The sequence below is a fragment of the Phaethon lepturus genome, unplaced genomic scaffold (genome assembly GCF_000687285.1).
Source record: "Phaethon lepturus isolate BGI_N335 unplaced genomic scaffold, ASM68728v1 scaffold25366, whole genome shotgun sequence".
In the NCBI taxonomy this organism is placed as follows: Eukaryota; Metazoa; Chordata; class Aves; order Phaethontiformes; family Phaethontidae; genus Phaethon; species Phaethon lepturus.
The window spans coordinates 83,182-89,487 of NW_010548644.1; positions in this window are offsets into that span (position 1 = coordinate 83,182).

Genomic DNA, 6,306 nt, shown 5'->3' on the forward strand with positions numbered 1-6,306 from the left:
TAAATAATTACAGCAGAAACTCATTAGTCCTTGTTAACAACAGATGGTCCAACAGACCAAATTTGGTTTTACAAGTAAAGAGCAGAGGAGGAATCATACAAGACTTTAAAAAACACTTTGAAGCAGGGCCTCTTTGTATATGAGATCTACAGCAGTGAGTTCTGAGATACTGAAGTCCTAGAACTGTAATACCTTACAAGAGCACCTTTCCCAACAGTTCTAGTTATCTAAACCTCACAGGAAACTCAGGCAAAGCAGCTGAAGGGCTTGGTCAGGTACCTATTTGGGGATTTTAAAAAATAATGATCTTGCAAAGCAATAAGATACCATGTAAAAGCTCCTTACTTGGTGCAGAAGTAACACTGACCTAACAGATTACTTGTAGCCAGAAATGTGCAGAACTACAAGGAGGCAACCTCCAACAGTTTATACCCACACTTCCAAGTGACCCCAAACCGCTCAGGAGTAGTTTATAAATTTAAGTAAAAACAGTAACACCAACCACCTTATTCTCTTTCTGGGGAGAGATTAAGTACTCTATTTATTTAAAGTTTAGGATGTTTAAACATCAAGAGTTGCTTGAAAAAAACCTAGATGCAAGCGAAAGGAAAATCTCTTACATTCACGGAAAATCTCACTACTTAAACAGGAGATGCTTACAGAGTTTAAAAGTTCCTTTTCCACAATTTCTTATCAAGTGTCTTTTATTCACCGTCACTGAAAGGCGAAACACACAGACAAGACCACGGGCTCTGAGGGCCGCCAAGGAGCAAAGCAGCGTGCAGGCACTGCTGAGATGTGGCTCGGCTGCCCACCACACTGCTGCCAGCCCATGCCGTGGGCAGGAGGTGTCCCCCACCCCAGCCCTCCACCCACCAGCCCAGGAACAGCTTAAACTCACTAACCCAGCAGAAAACGGCCTCGGTCACAGTGCTGAGTTTCTAAGGGGCCAGTGACACCAACCTGGCCAAAGAGGCAGCCAAGAAAAACGAGAAGAGGCAGTGGGTGAGCACCAGCCTGCCAGGGACAAGGAGAGGGAAGCCACGTTCCCCTCCTTTGGCAGAAGCACGCTTACTGCTTTCGCTCCATTTTGCCAGCTGCAAACGGCTTTACAGCTATTACAAATCCCCGGATTGTGTATCGACACAATCATTACAGGTCTAGCCCCCAAACACACCTGAGCCGGCTGACACCACACTTCCCACCATGCAGTGTTTCTCAATTAAAGGCTAATGAACACTGAAGCAGTCCGACATGGGGGAGACAGGGAAGGGAAGGAAGACTGTAAAATGCAAGAAGATAAACTTGTACAGCTAGAAACAATGAAAGGAAAAGATGAAGAAACCCACTGCCTGGCTGTTGCTGAAACATGATAAGCTAGAAGCTGTTGCATATTTTTTAGGGCAAATGACCACAGAAACCTATGTAGTAAGTTGCAACAACAAACTCATTTTTATTATCTTTACTAGTTATTTAATACTGTTCTCCATTAAACCCACTCTCAGCTCAAGTTACTTTCAAACACTCCAGCTAAAAGTTACTAAAGAAAACCAAAACAAAACACATCAAACCCCAAAACAAAAAACCCCAGGCTAACTCCTCCTGCAACCCAAAATATACACACACTGGTAAGAAAGCAAGGGGACAGGAGAGGGTTTACACACATCCCTGCAGTTAAATTAACTGAATTAAATGCTCCAGATCTGGACTTGACAACGTTTCTGTGCAAGCTTCCTCAATAGCTCTGCACCTCAGTTTTTTACCAGGAAAAGCACAGAAAATTATTATTGACGTCATTGTGATGTCAAGAGGACCAATGCACCCATCCGCTCACAGCACTCTGGCAGCAGCACGGATATCGGGATTCATACGCCACCAGGAGAGTCTGGATGCCAAACAGGAGTATGTAACAGGATGGGGGGGCAGGTCAAACCGTGGTCCCCAGCCACGCATTAATAACACCCTATAATAACAGGGAGATGGATGTCATGCTGCCATTCTTAAAAACCTTGGGGATGGCTACGCTGAAATGAGAAGTATGAATGCAGCACAGACAGGCGCGCCAATACCAGGTTTAATGTAGCAAGTGAGAATAATGCCACTGAGTTGTGGAGCTTCAGTCTCCAGCACACTGGAATAAAGATGCTGGGAATCTTCGGTGCCCACGCCAGGTGCTGTGGGGTCATAATTTCACTTACTTTAAATGTGTTAGATACGGCTAGCACATACATGCTTGACTGACCTGTGACCATATCTTCCAATGCCATTTAAACACACCTGAAATGTACCATAGACTCAAAAGCAGTGACAATTTTGTAGCCTAGTATGCTCGCAAACAAGAGGGTAACCCTTAGAAGTCAAGAACGCATAAAAGAGCTTTTAATCTAAAAGCATAAACTGACATTTGTCTCAGCAAAAGTGTTGGCTTCAGTAGTTCTTCCTCCATCCTTCCTCTCCTTTCTTCCCCACCCCGTTGTTCCCAGCCCTCCCACTAAGTCCATTCAGCTGTTCACACAGTCCCACAGTGAACCAGATCGGGTAGCTGATGCAGATTAAAAATAATCCAGGAAAAAACAAAGAGTGAGGAGGAGGCAAGGTGGAAAAATTTAAGATCCTCAAATCAGTGCAAGATGGAAATGCAAAAATCACTGTTTCACTGCCTTAAAGGAATGCCACAGGGGCATAAACCTGCAGTGGGGCTCTATCAATTACCACCACTAAAGAAATACTTGTCCTACTACAGCTAAACTCTCCCAGAGAAGGTGGAGACAGAATAACTGTTGGAAAGTCTCTTGATACTGAGATGACCTGTTCTCTTCCAGGCAGCTGACACAGCACTCTCCTGAAAGCAGAGCCTGGCACTAGTCAGAACAATGAACATCTCTCTCCCACGTACATTTTTTTCATCAGAGGCCCCAAATTCCAGCTCAGAGGTCCCAAGCTTCTCAGATCTGGTGTTTATCCAACATTCCTATATGGTCTGTGATCGTGCAGACTGCCAGTCCACTCCATGAAGCGGCAGGCCAGCCCACCACAACTCCTTCCAAGCAAAAGCAGCCTACTCTCATCATGCTGCCATTTATTTCATGGCTGTACAGCAGCTGTTAAGAAAATCTTCACTTCTGCTATACTGGAGGCAGGCAATTCCAGGATTTCCTTCTGGACAACAAGTAAGATCCCATATTTTATTTTGGGATTTGATACCCTGGCATCTTTCCTACACATTTCAAAAGTTTAACAGCCCCTGTGAATCGTGCTAGCTTATAAAGAGTCCCACTTGGATTTGCCACCGACCCCCAGCTCCATCAGAAATGTACCAGTAGAAACTTGGCAGGAACCAGGAGAACCACTTTCTTTCTCTAAGCAACTCAACGCCAGAGGTCAACTTACCCATAGAGACTTAGAACCACTCAAGTGGCAGCTCCTAACCCCCTCAGTAGGCTCTCTCTGCTACACAACACCAAGGAGAAGACTTGCATGCCACCTTTGGCCCCCACAGTGCAAGCTGCTCATCTCCTCTGTAAGGGAACTACAGTATGTCAATGTTAAAAGAGAGCAAGACGCTTCACATCCTCTGGAAGAGCTGTCAACTATGCCTTTAAAATCAGTCTTTATCAGAGAAGTGTGATCCACCTACCAGTTTCTGAAAACAAAAATTCATGGTGTTTCATGATTAGGCCAAAAGCGATCACCATCCTTTCTGAAACAACGTACACTTCTAGGAGCATTATTGATCATAGCAAGCAAGCTGTTTTTGGCAGCTGTTAGGTCTGGAGTTCATACAACACAATTCGATAGCCACAAGAATAATAACAGATTATCTGTTGAACGTTTTTCTTCCAGTGGGAAGTGTATGAAATGACTATGCACAAATCCCATTCAGGATTTAATCCTGCCCTGGAGTTGACACACAACTTCAGTGCACAAAACCATTAACGGGAGATACCAGCACCAGAGGTCAGAAGCAATTCAATAATACAGACTCCTCCGGCTCAGGCTGAACAGAGCACTCGTACAGAAACAGCTGCATCCATCCGTATGTTGATCTTGGTAATATGTCAAATCAAGACTTCATCCATATGTACAATAATGGAGCACTGTAACCTGGGCTATCAGCCAGCTGCCTTGCCCTCCACATGAAAAAGGTTACAGAGCAAATCCTGGACACCATTTCCAAGTACAGGAAGGTCAAGAAGGTGACAGCCAAAATGGATGTACCAGAGGCAATTCGCACTTGACTAACCTAACACCCCCCTGGAATGAAAAGACTCTTCCCCCTCTGCGGCTGAAGGGAGAGCAGGGGGTGTTGTACACCTCGACTTCGCGTCCGAGGCCATGCTAGTCTCCCACAGCATCCTTTGAACCAAAGTACTGAGGTGTGGCTTGGATAACTGGACAATAAAGGTAGGAGAAATCTGGCTGGAGCGCCAGGCTCAAAAGATTGTGAGGCACCTTCACCTGGCTGACGGTTACTTAATGGCATCCCTCGAGGATCAACACTGGGGCCAGCCTTGCTTAGAAGTTTTTTAAATGACCTGGATAGGGACTAGAATACACTCCCTAAAGAAAGTTTGGGGACTTGTGAAAAGCACGGCACATGCCCAAGGGCAGGGGTGCTATTCAGAGGGACTTCAACAAGCTGGAAAATAGGTTGAAAAGAACCTCAGGGAGTTCAACTACAGCTAGAGCAAAGCCCCACATCTGGGGTGGGATAACTCCCTGCAGCAGTACAGGCTGTCGGCATAGCACCTCTGTTGAAAGGCACCTGGTAAAAAAACAAATTACCAGAAGCCAGCGGCACACCCTTGCAGCAAAGGCAGCCAACATCACCATGTTAGTAGGACTGCAGCCAGCAGCGCAAGGGGAAAAATCCTGCCCCTCTGCTAAACACTCGTGAGACATCTGAAGAGCTCGGTCCAACTTGGGGTCGCCAGTACAGGTGACATACAGGAGCAAGCCCAGCAGAGACCACCGAGGTAGTCAGTGCTGGAGCATGGGAAGTGTAAAGAAAGGCAGAGAGAGGTGGGTAGGTCCAGCCCAGGACGGAGAACGCTCAGGGGAGATGTTACTGCTCTCTACAACGACCAAATAGGAGGTGCTGTGCAGACAGGCCAGGCTCTTCCCAGAGATGCACAGGAATAGGATGAGGGATGATGTTTCTCTGGAACACGAGAAAATCCAACCAGGCACAAGGAAACAAATACTTGCCATAAGCATGGTCAAACACCGGACAGGGCCCAAGGAATAGGCAGCATGACCATCCTTAGAGATACTCAGAACCAGGCTGGACAGAGCCCTGAGCACCCTGCTCTAACAGGACATCTTCTAGCAGGTCAGCCTAGAGATCTCCAGAAGTCCCTTCCCACCACCTGTGGGATGCACAGTACAGACTTTGCCACAAAAAATACTAGAGACGATGTTCCACACAAGACTGGTGCCTATAACATTAAACGCCAAACAATAATTTCCAGGAAACAATTCCTTTCGCAAGTCACACCAGGAACCGAGCTGTAAATTTCCACAGCTCATCTTTGCCCTTCGTCTTTCTACTCTCAGCATCTCCACACCGACATAATGCTACACACAGAGTCAGCTTGTAGCAACCCAAGAAACAAAGCCAGGACAGCTGAGAGGCACACCTCATCCCCCTATGAAACCAAGTACAACCAGGAAAAAAGTATGAACGTGACAAAAGAAGTGACATTTTTCAGAGCACAAAGTAAGGGTAGGCCAGAAAAGCGGAAAGAACAGAAAGTAGTTGTTGATGGAGAGCAGCCAGACAGGATGGCTTGGCCACCTTGGCTGTATTTTTTCCCTTGTTTACTTTACTCTGGTATTACAGAACTCCACAAGAAATGAGGCATTTTGAAAAGGAGGGAACCCCACAAAATCATCTTCCTGCACATCCTATGGTCCTGGGGGGAAGGAAGCTCCACAGAACAGCTTTTCTGAAGGAAAATGGCCGAGCACAAATTCATGCCAGACCACCCTCAGTTTATATTCCATAAAATGCAATCCCAAACTCTGTTGCCTCTCCTCTCTCTTCACACGAGTCAAAACAAAGGACAATCAGAGAGGAGTGCAACCCTGAACACAAGACTAATGGGAAACCATACAATGCAACAGCAAGAGTGGAAGGGGAGGCCAAGACCAGCGGGACGTGCCTCCGGCAAGTCCCCCCCACCTACCAGCAGCCTCTGCCCATCTTTGTGCTCCTTCTTATCTCAGCAGCTCCCCCCCGGTCGCCACCCCTACAGCCCCGCATGATACCATCTCAAGCAGCCGCCCGCCGTCCCCTCCACCCCA